The sequence below is a fragment of the Dasypus novemcinctus genome, chromosome 31 (genome assembly GCF_030445035.2).
Source record: "Dasypus novemcinctus isolate mDasNov1 chromosome 31, mDasNov1.1.hap2, whole genome shotgun sequence".
Taxonomy (NCBI): Eukaryota; Metazoa; Chordata; class Mammalia; order Cingulata; family Dasypodidae; genus Dasypus; species Dasypus novemcinctus.
The window spans coordinates 12,368,768-12,381,205 of NC_080703.1; positions in this window are offsets into that span (position 1 = coordinate 12,368,768).

The window sequence follows — 12,438 nt, forward strand, 5'->3', positions numbered from 1 at the left end:
CAAACAGCTCACAGACTTTAGAAGGCATGAGATAAGCAAATAAGTAAATGCAACATAATAAGATGGTACTGGAATCCTCCTGGAGTATATTTCCATATATCAGGATCAGCTTTTCCATTTCTGCTAAAAAGGCTCTTAGGACTTAGATGGGAATTACATCGAAGCTGTAGATAACTTTGGGTAGTACTGACATCTTGACAATATTAATTCTCCCTATTCATGAACACAGAATACCTTGCCATTTACTTAGTTCTTTTATTATTTCATTCAACTTTTTTTTTGAAGTTTTCATTGTGCATCCTTTTTAGTTAAAGTTATTCCTATGTATTTTCTTCTTTTAGATGGTATGGTGAGTGGATTTTTTTATTGTCCATTTAAGAATGTTCTTTCTGTTGTATAATATAAAACTTTTTTTTCATGTAAACCTGATAGGTTTCATTTGGTTGAATTCATTTATGATCTCTAGGGTTTTCTTGGGGCAGCTTGTCATGATATAGATAAGGATCACCACATTTCTTAAAACAGATGATTTTACTTTTTCTTTCTAAATTGGGTAGACTTTATTTAGTTTTATGGCCTAATTTCTTAACTTCCAGTATAATACTGAATAGCAATATTGAAAGCAGTCATCCTTGTTTTGTTTCAGATCTCAAAGAGATAACTTCCACTCTTTCAGGATTGAGGATAAGATTACCTGTGTTTTCTTATTATTTTGTTTATTCTGTTTAGGGAGTTATTTATATTCTTATTTTTCTAAGTATTTTTATCATGAAAAGGTGTTGGAATTTATCATTCACATTTTCTGCATCAATTTAGATTTTCATGTGATTTCCTTTTCATTAGGTTAATGGGTATATTACATTGATTTTCTTCAGTTGAACATTCATTTTGAATCCCATTTTGTCTTAGTGGGTAATTCTTGTAATATTCTCTTGGATTTGACATGCTAGTATTTGTTAAGTGCTTTGCATCTATATTTATGAGAGAAATTGCTCCTTGCTTTACTTTCTTTGATATGCTTTATGTAGTTTTGGCATCAAAATAACTTTAGTCTCATAGAATGAGTTTGGAAGCTATATGTATCTTGACTTCAAGTTGGAAGGTTATGAAAAATATCGTCATTAATTCTTCTTTGAATATTTCATAGATTTCATTTTGGAAGATGTCTGATCCTAGACTTCTAGTTTTGAGAAGTTTTTGATAACTAATTTAATTTCTTTACTGATTATGTTTTTGTTGAGATCTATTTCTTTTCAGTCAATTTAGATAAATTGCATGTTTTTAGGAATTGGTCCATTTCTTCTATTTTCTAGATTTTGATAGACAATTATTCATAGATTTAATTCATAATCCCTTTAATGTCAGCAATATTTAGCAACATCCCTGATTACATTTTTTATTTTGGTAAATTACATCCTCTTTCTTGTTTCTTTTTCAATCTAAATAAACCTTTTCTATTTTATTGATCTTTTCCAAGAAACAAGTTCATTGGTTCACACAATTGTTTTTTCTATACTCTAGTTCATTTCTCTTCACTGAAATCTATATTGTTTTTCTCCTTCTTCTAGATTTAGGTACAGTTTGCCCTTCTTTTTCTATTTCCCACAAATCTGTAGTTAGGCTTTTTAAAAAAAATTTTCTCTCCCCTTCCTCCCTGCCCCCACCCCCCAGTTGTCTGTTCTCTGTGTCTATTTGCAGCATGTTCTTTGTCCGCTTCTGTTGTTGTCAGCAGCATGGGAATCTGTGTTTCTTTTTTGTTGTGTCATCTTGCTGCGTGAGCTCTCCGTGTGTGCGGTGCCATTCCTGGGCGGGCTGAACTTTCTTTCACACTGGGTGGCTCTCTTTATGGGGTGCACTCCTTGCGCATGGGGCTCCCCTATGCAGGGACACCCCTGCGTGGAATGGTACTCCTTGCATGCAACAGCACTGTGTGTGGCCAACTGGACACAAGTCAAGGAGGCCCTGATTTGAACCGCAGACCTCCCATGGGGACCTCCCATGTGGTAGACAGATGCCCTATCCACTGGGCCAAGTCTGCTTCCCTGTAGATAGGTTTTTGATGTGTTATTTTTTAAAATATGAGGATTCACACCTACAAATTTCCCTGAATATTTCAAATTCATCCCAAATCTGGCCTAACAGAATGAATTAGTTTAGCCACAAAATAAATAATAAAATGGACTGTGATGTGTAGTGGATTTCAAATGCCAGCTGCAGTTTTGAGAGACTGTCCACATTAAGGAATTTGAGATTCCATATTACTAAATATGTTCTATATGAAAATGAATTAGAAAATTATCCTAAGTGGGAACTCTGGTAAGAGATTCCTGTATAAAAGATGGATCCTTAGAATTATAGTTGCATTGTAAAGGTTAACAAAGTATAAATACATTAATCAAGTATGTGTATGAAGAGACACACTTCTCCTGACCATAGTGCTACAAGTGCCAAAGCTCTCTGAATGAGGATCCAGCATCCAGTCTGAAATCACAGAAGCTTTGTGACCTTAAAGGCTCAAGGTGCACAACTTAACATTAAATTGTTTTAGCTTGCTAATTTCCAAATAATGTAAAACGTGAATCCTCTCTTTTCCACTGAGACCTCCAAGAATTCACACAAATATGTCCTCAAATTAAACAGCAGAATTTTAAAACTCAGTATATCAATGGATAAATTCTTACATTGCTAGAATCACAAAAGTCCATAGTAAGATACCAGTCAGTCTACTTTAGTCCAAATTTCATTCCCCAAACCAGAGGATTCTGGGATGGTGATGTCTACTCCACATCTCATAGAGAGGGGCTGTGATCCTTTAGAGCTGATGGATGGGACTATGTTGCTTGCAGTTTTAGGCTTTCTCTGTTACTTGGTATGTAGTTGTCCATCATCACCCCCTTGCCTGTTGTCTTGGGTGAAAGCAATGAACTGGAGAGTAAGTGTTGCAAATCTATTGAGGTTCAGGGCCCAGTTGGCACATGGGCAGCCCCCAAACTTAAGTCACTTGTACATAAACCTACAAACTCTAGTACTAATTACAAGTAAAAATGAAAGGACAGAAAAGCCACATATAGAGAATCTGAAGGTAGTGGTCACTGGAGGTTCTGAGGGTAGGAAACAGTAAAAAGTGTTATAAGACAGGGGCGTTTTTTGGAATTGGGAATTGTCCTAAAAGACATTGCAATAACAGATGCAAACCATTATATATCTTGCCATAACCTATGGAATTATGTCGAAGAGAGTGTAAACTACAATGTAAACATTTGTCCATGCTTAGTGGCAATGCTCCACAGTTTGTTCATCAATTGCAATGAATGTACCTCACTAATGAAAGATGTTGTTCATGTGGGAAAATGTGGGAAGTGTGGGGAGTGGGGCATATTAGAATCCCCTATCTTTTTCATATGATATTTGTGTAATCTAAGTACCTTTTCAAAAATTAAAAATATCTATACAGACCCTAAGAAAGCAAGTTATCATGACTAAAAGACAGAAAAAAAGACAGACAATAGGAATAAAAGCTTTTAAGTTTTTCAGATTTTGAAAATATTCAGAGAATATGAAACAACACTTTTTAATGAGTTTTAGAAGATAAAAAAGAATATTGCAATTATATTAAAGGGTATATTTCAATAATTAAATAAATAGAACCTCTGAAGCTAAAATGTACAATGATGAAAATGTAAAATTTCCAAGTAGGAATGGGAGAAATTTATCTACCATGGGAATCAAAGACCCACCAATCCTGAAACAGAAATGGAAAATAAACCAAATTTATATCTGTGGACCTACTACACTTGACATTTTATCCATGTCCCTCCATTTACTGCCAGTAAAACATTCCCTTTCATATTTTCTTTGCACAGTGAAACAGATCTACAGGTTGATTTCAGTGATTTATTGTTCCACTGATGTTTTCCTTCTTGGATAATAAATAAATACAAAATATTTTCATTCAGGAAATGAAAAATATATATATATAACCACACTTAGGATGATGTATCTCAAAGCTATTAATATGCAGGTGCTTCCAATTCTTCTGAGAGGGATGATCTGGAAATGAGGAGAAATGGGAAGTGTGACATTGGAGAAAGACATTAGAATGTGAAATCCAGGACCTTCTCATTCAATACTGTTACTCTAGTATTTGCTTCTCTTGCAAACTCAGCTCTTGGCAGTGGAGAGAGGAGTAATTGCTCCTATGTTTGAAATATACTCACTTAGGCATGGGCTACCTTATTACAATGCATTATAATAGGTAAGCGTTCTGTTACAGTTTTCTACTTTCTCTTGATTTAAATGATGTTCCTTGGTCCTGGGTGTGTTTATTCTCACTTCCCCACTCTGGACAGTAAATCTTCAATTGGCAGTATTCATCTTTTCTAAATTTCTCATGTTAGGGTCCCAAAGTATTTATTCTACTCATAAAACATTCAATTAAACAGAACACAGATCACTCAAAATGTATCTTGCCCTCCTTCTATGTAACATATATTTCATGGTTTTCAGACAGCAAATAAATCCCCCACTTATCCAGGAAAAAAAAAAAACAGTTTTTCCCTCTGTAACTTGGTGTTTATCTCTCCCTGAAATTATAGAAGTGTCTTTCAATGAAATCTATATTTTAGGAACTCTCTGCAAGGTTTCCCTTTTTAAAAAAACCTAACTGTACTTAAGTTTCACTGATAAAAGACAATATGATGCTTTTTTCCCCTTATAGCCATTTATAGACTCTTAAGGAATAAACTTTGTTTTACATGAGAACAAATTTTACCCTCAGTTTAGAGTGAATCATTGTTTTCACATATTTTAGGATCCTGGAGAAGAATAAAACTCTACTGACAAAACCAGGAATACTGTTTTATTTTAAAGGAAAAGAGAAGATGCAGGAATGGGGAAATAAGAAAAGATCTTTGTAATAACATAAGTTCGAGGAGAATATAATAGAGTTGAAAAGGTCTCCATCACTCACATATGATATTTGCTTAATAAAAATGTTACCTTATGAATCAGTGTACCAGCTAAATATTTAGAAAGGAAACAGGAAGTTTCTTAGGGGATTTTTAAAGATACCAATCACCCTCTCTTCATAAATACAATCAAAGTGTAAGTAAGTTTGGCATCCACAACTGAGTCTTCTTAGGGTGTGACTTCAGTAGGGTAGGTTATTCTTAGCAGTCTTTTCTCCCTCTTTCTGGTTTGTATTCCTGTCCTCCAGATGGGGAAACTGCAGGTGGTGGTGCCTATTTAATCAATACTGAAGACATGAGCCTGCTTCTCCCTGACTGCAGAAAGGGGGCATATTTGTGTGGTCAATAATTCCAGTGGAGTCTTCTTGATTATACAGTGTTCCTGATTATAACAGAAGTATCACCTTTCTTAGCTGGACTGTTTTTCACTCTTTTCCATACTTCCAAATATTGAAAGACATAACTCTAGTTTCTTCAGTAACATGAGTGTTCATGACTACCACGTTTTTTCTCAAGATTCTTTTTCAAAATTTTCTTAATGTTTTTATTTTTAAAGAAGCTTTAGATTACATAAATGTTACATTAAAAATACAGGAGATTCCCCTAGGCTCCAGCCCCTCAAGATCCCACACTTTACCACATTAACAACTTGTTTCATTAGAGTTGTACATTTGTTAACATTGAAGGACACATATTGAAGCATTGCTACTAACCATGGACTACACTGTAGATTATAGTTTACCCTCAGTCTCAGACAATTTTATAGGCTGTGACAAAATGTATAATGGCCTTGTTTCCATCATTGAAAGGTCATGTAGGAGAATTCTTATGTCTCCAAAATGTCTCCATATTACTCCTTATTCTTCCCTTCCCTCCCCTCAGAACCTCTGGTGGCCAATGCCTTTATTTCAATGATAAAATTCTTTAATTACTATAAAAACACATCTATAATAGAATAATAATATCTAGTTATTATAATGTACAATGGACTAAAGTAAACATTCTTAAAAGCTTTTATTTGGAAAGAGATTTCTGCTCAAAAATAAGCCTTTCATGTAAACTATTTTGTACCAGAACTGATTACAAAATAGCAGTCTTGCAGGGTAGCAATTGGGAACTGATGCATCAAATTGTTGGGAGTGAGAAGACCACTGACACTATTTCCATGTGGTAAATGTACATAATTGCTCTTGTATAGCTTGGAAAAAATGATTCACAATATATTGTTTGCAGTAACATTTAAAGAAAGCACCTAGGAAAGGTATTGACAAACTGGTTTATGTGAAAAATGATTTTACTGAGAATCCTAATTCAAGTTAATGTGGAATAAGGTGGGGCTCTTACTTGCACTGGAGAGAATTCCAGAAAAAAGTGACAAGGTGAGGATTTTTAATTTTCAGATTAAGGTGTAATCAAAACATAGACATTTTATAAAACTGCATGAATGAAATATCTTTTCCTGAAAATTTCAGTTCTGATAAGTATATGACTCACATCAGAGACTGAACCTGTGTATCAATAAATTACAAGTGAAAATGAATTCACAGCTTTTCCAAAGAATTTGAAGTGAATACAAATATGTAAGCAATTATTAACATCTTCAAATATGAACATTAGCTCAGAGAAATCATTACCTTCAAAATGCCACTCTGGTTTGCCATTTGTAGTGATGGCAAGGAAATCAGTTGACGAATGAAGCATTCACCTTAGTCTACCCAGAAGAAAATAGCAAGCTTACATAAAAGTCTGAAATTATGTCTTAATATCTGGGTTTAATATAAGAATAAGATATAGTAGGAAAGGCAGAAAAACACATATTTGCTTTTTATGACCCTTAAATGAGGACAATTATCGTATGGAGTGCTGAAAAAAATTTCCAGATAATATCCTTCAATATGGAAATATTTTTTAAAGGGCAAACTTACATCACTGGAAGAATGATAGAAATTATTGAAACCATCATTGTTTGAAGAATCAGGGATTGTGTTGTTGATTACAATCTCACTTGAATTATGATTTTGAAGGTGCAGGAGAAAGGCACATATTGGAGATGGAATGTGGAGTACTATAAAGCAATCAGATGACATCTCCATTTCAGGATGTGACCTCTTTCAGGAACTAATGAACAAGCCCTGGTAGGTGGTACAGAGCCTTTGCTAGGAGAGCTTATTTTTCACTAACACCATAAAACACAAGCAGTTTCTTTCATCTGGGAGCGACTGCAATACACTTTCATCCCTCCAGCACCTGCTATAATTTTATATATACAGAATAAACTGAATGAAATATTTTACTGCTGAAAATCCAGGCAGCAGTTTCTATCTTCAATCCTGAATCCAGGAATACAATGAGGGAACACATGATGTAAAATAATACAAAAGAAATAGGAATCCGTGATATACCAAAATGAAACAAATGTAAGTTTTTATTAGGCAAATGCAAGATTATCTCTCTATACACTTACAAAGTACCTAGATTAAGATCTCCTCTAATCCATATTTTATTCCTCCACCTTGTGTACCCTGGGATGGTGATGTCCACTCCACCTCTAAATTGAAAGTTGGCTTAGATCCCACATGGCTGATGGGTGGAATTCTCCTGCTTGCACTTGTAGACTCTCTCGGTTCCCTGGTATGGTGGTTGACCATCCTCACCTCCCTGTTAGCTGACACTGGCAAATCCAATGAATTGGAGAGCAGGTGTTGCAACTCTCCTGAAGCTCATTCAAGTCTCCTGACCATACAACAACCCCAGCACCAACAAAGGGTTGAGTAAAAGTGACAGAGAGGCGCATGTAGAAAGATCACATCTGAGTCCAACTCCATCACACTTCAGGGTACAAATTCCAAAGTAGTATCTTCTGGCAAGGCACCGAACTCCAGAATCATCTGCCATGACCATAGGAATGAGGTGTCTCTGTAGTCCTCAGGAGAACCACTACCTGGGGTAGTACCTACTTAGGCTGTCTCTGAGATCCTGCTGAAAGATGCATAAGTCCAAACTCATCTGAAGACCTGACTCATTTTGAAGTCTCTTAGCCATATGAACTCATTTGTCATTCCCATTTCCCCTTTTTATTCAAAGTATTTTTCTAATTGTATCACGAGCTGGTGGTTGGTAGTAATTCCTCAGCACCAGGGATTCTCAACCCAGCGGATATGTCCCATGCTGGAGGGAAAGTAATGTTGAGTTGACTTAGGGAGTGGCCACATTTGAGCAACATGGAGGCTCTCAGGAGGTTACTCTTAGGCACCTTGCATCTCTAGACCTAGTTGAAATTTCAAGCACACAGGCTCATAAGCATTGTCATCAGTATCAAGGGCCCATCATTGGACCATCCTTCTTCACTGGGCTTTGTTCTTGCACTTGGGGGATAGTTGCTCCTCAACTGGGGAGTGCAACATAGTTTCCCAGAATAGGAACTCAGCACTTCCTCAGTTGTCATGTCAAACTCTACCTAATATGACAATTAATATCCAAAATATATTTATATACCCTGCATGAATGCCCTGGAGAACTGCCCTCTGCCCATGCATCCCCCATCAATGACATCCCACACCAGTGCTCCTGCCCTGCAATTGTTGAAACACTCTGTGATCCAAAACTTCTTCAAAACTATATGCTAATATATTTCTAAACTCAATTAACAAGAAAATGAAATATTAGTGATAGGTTTAAAGATAAAAAATAGAATATTTTTATTCTATATTTAAGAAAAACTAAAAGTAAAAAATAAATCAGGTTATTAAAATGCAAAATATCATAAAATATATTTTACATTTTGCCTTCGTCACTGTAATAGGTGTTGCTGTGTATGTACAGTAGAAAAGCTCTCTAACCATTCTTTTCTCAGGGTCTTCATCCTTTGTTTAAAAAAATTATAATGTCTTCAAAAAAGTTTTAGATCACAATAAAGGCACATATACAATATAAGGGAATCTGATATGCCAACATCAAACACTTTTCTCTCTTCCCCCTGCAATTATCTTTTTAATGTGCGTATATTTGCTATAGCTGATGAACAGATATTGAAACATAGATACAAACCATGGTTTCACTATGGTTTACATTATGGTTTATATTTTAGATTGTACAATTTTATAAAAATTTGGTTGTACTATGGTTTACATTTAATTTTTTGGTGAAATTTAACAAGGCCTATATCCATCACTGCATAATCTTGTGGAACACTTCCACTGCCCCCAGTTGTCCCATCTTCCATCTATTCTATTCCTCTCTCCCCCACCCCTTGGGGCCCACAGTGACAACCAAGCTTCACTGCCTGAAATACACGATTCACAGATACTTGCAACAATGCTGAGGATTTGACACACTAGTCTGTCTGGAGACAGTGGCTGTGGGAGTTGCTGAGTGCTGGGAGAGGGAAGATGTGTGACATGGAGGCATTTTTAGGACTTGAAGTTGTCCTGAATGATATAGTACGGATAGATGAAGGACATTACATATCATGCCATAAGCCATTGAATGGACTGTGGGGAGTTGCAAACTACAATGCAAATGATAATCCACACAACCATAAGTTGTTGGTGTGAGAGGAGTGGGGGTGGGGTGGGGAGTGGTATATATGGGAACCTCATATTTTTAATGTTACATTTTGCGTTATCTATGTATCTTCAAAAAAAGACAACAAAATATTTCATTTTCGAAAAAAGAATCTTCTAGTGTTTGATCTCTGTTAATCATGAGCACTTTTGTAAACTTGAGACAAAGTATCCTTTTATAGACAGAATGTTTCCCAGCTTTTTAAAGGCCTGCTTTATGTCCTTGTTTCTAAGAATGTAAATAAAGGGGTTCAACATGGGAGTAATCACTGTGTACATCACTGAGGCTATTGCATTTGCCTTTGAGTGTTTGGTAGCAGCAGAGCTAAGATACACTCCAATACCTACCATAAAACAAGGTCACTACTGAGAGGTGAGATCCACAATTAGAAAATGCTTTATATTTACCACGAGCTGTTGAGATTCTCAAAATTGAGGATATAATTTTATAGTAAGAGAAAAAGATCCCAGTGAGTGGTATAACCCCCAGAAGTCCACCTGCAAAATACATCACAAGGTCATTGAGGAAGGTGTCAGAACAAGCATGTCTGACTACCTGATTAAGTTCACAGAAAAAGTAGGGCATTTCCATCTCTGTACAAAAAGACAATTGTAAAACCATTAAGTTATGCAAAAGAGAGTCCAAAACACTCAATAACCAGGATACCAGCAGTAGGAGGCCACAGAGCCAGGGGTTCATGATGACTGTGTAGTGCAGGGGGTGACAGATGGCCACGAAGCGGCCATAGGCCATTGCAGTCAAGAAGGAGTTATCTAATTGTCCAAAAAGCATGAAAAAACACATCTGGGTGAGACGGTTTTCAAAAGTTATGATTTTGTTGCCTGTCTGAATGTTCAGCAGCATCTTTGGTTTCGTGGTGGAGGTGAAACAGATATCAGTAAAAGACAGGTTGGAGAGGAAGAAGTACATGGGTGTGTGGAGATGGGAGTCCAAGATGATGGCCAGGATGATGAGCAGGCTGCCAATGAATGTAACCAGGTACATGGACAGGAACGATCCAAAGAGGAGGGGCTGCACCTCTGTATTTTCTGAGATCCCCAGGAGGATGAATTCTAAAGCATATGTTTGGTTTTCTGTTTCCATGTGGATGATGAATTTCCTGAGGAGTTATTCAATACAATGCAATTTAGCCTCAAGCCATAATCAGAAAAATATAATAAATGGTACTGTTTGTATTGTAATTACATTAAGTTAATATTTTTATGGATTTTATAGAGATCTAGTACCCTTTTCTGAAAATAGGGAAAACATATGTTCCTGCTTCTCCTTGATAGTTGTGATGGCTAGAAACCCTTGGTCATAATAGAATACACTTTGCCAAGGCAATAATTTCCATGATAAATTCTCTCAGACTTTATTTTAAGCAACAAACATTATGACCATGTTTTTGTACCCTGTGACAAACTAGAAAAGAAGAACAAAGTAGTAGGAACCATGTTATTTGGTTGTAACAGTTATTATAAAAACACAATAATTTAAAAAATCTTTTTGGTGAAATGGACAAATGACCCCACACAAATGTGTTCCACTGATGTTTCACAGAGGACAAGGGTAATTCAGTGTAGAAAGTATGATCTTTTCAAGAAGTGGTGCTGGAACAAAAGTGAAGCAGGCTAGTAAGATAGGGAATAGATGGATCTAGAACCTGACAGAGTCCACATGGACATCAAAACCCCCTAATGATGGCTGCTGGAGGAATCTCACCCTGGGATTTGCTACCCAGAACAAAGCCTCCTTCCTGAGAATATGGAAAAGCCTGGATCTTCCCTAGGAACTTTATCACTGGGTCCTCACTAAGGCATTGATGGGCAGGGTAATCAATCCAAAGAGCAAACAGCTGAAACCCCCTCCCCTGCCATTAGCAAACGGGTGGATAACTAGCAGTTTAAAAGCAAACCATGAGGTTTGAGCTTGCTCTTGCCTAGCTTTTTGCCTATTGACCCGTCTTGCCTTCTGCATGTCACCTTCATCATTTTTCCTCTGCCATGTGGCCATGCAAGTTACCCTCGGGATTTATAATCTATAATGGGGAATTGTAGCTTGTAAATTAGCCCTCTTCATCCCTTTTCAGCCCCTTCCTCACTACATGTTGGGGCCCTGCTCTGTTATTTTCTCCCATTTCTCTTCCCTTCCTACCTGAATTAATTACTGGCCTAACTCACCTGGCGTGTTCTTGAAATTCACTTCTGCAGCATAGCCAAGAACTTAGTTAGAATATGGTAGCAATAGGATGCACTCATGCCAAATAAAAAAGGAACTTAGGCACTGATTGAATTCATTTCACAAAAATTAAATCAAAATGAATCATACCATTTTAAAGTGAAATGCATTGTGAAAGTGCTAGACTAAAATGTGAAGAAAATCTAAGGGCCCATAGGTTGGAAAAGAGTTTTTAGATATAGTAATGGAAGCATGATTCATGAGAGATTAAAATTTATAAGTCAGTTTTTATTCAAATGTAAAATATCTACTCTGTGAAAGACATTGATAAGGGGTTGTAAGAAAACATGCAGATTTGGAAAAATACTTACAAAACACATCTGATAAAAGATTTGTATACAAATTGTAGAAATTAATATTAACACCACAAAATAAGAAAGCATAAGCTGAATTTAAAAATCTGCAAAAGATATAAACAGAATCCTAACTTAGGAAGAAATTCAAAATACAAATACAAAATACAATATATAAAAAGAAATTCAACTTCACTGGCACCTAGGTATTATGACCAAATGCCAACTAGCAATGTCTCTGAAAAAGACCTTGGCCAAAAAGGGGAAATATTCAGTGCAGATGAAATTTTATGATTAAGAGATTTTAAAGTGAGTTTGGTGGTCATCCAGAGGTTATGCTTATGCTCATCTCAGCAGAATCTCACTATCTGTTA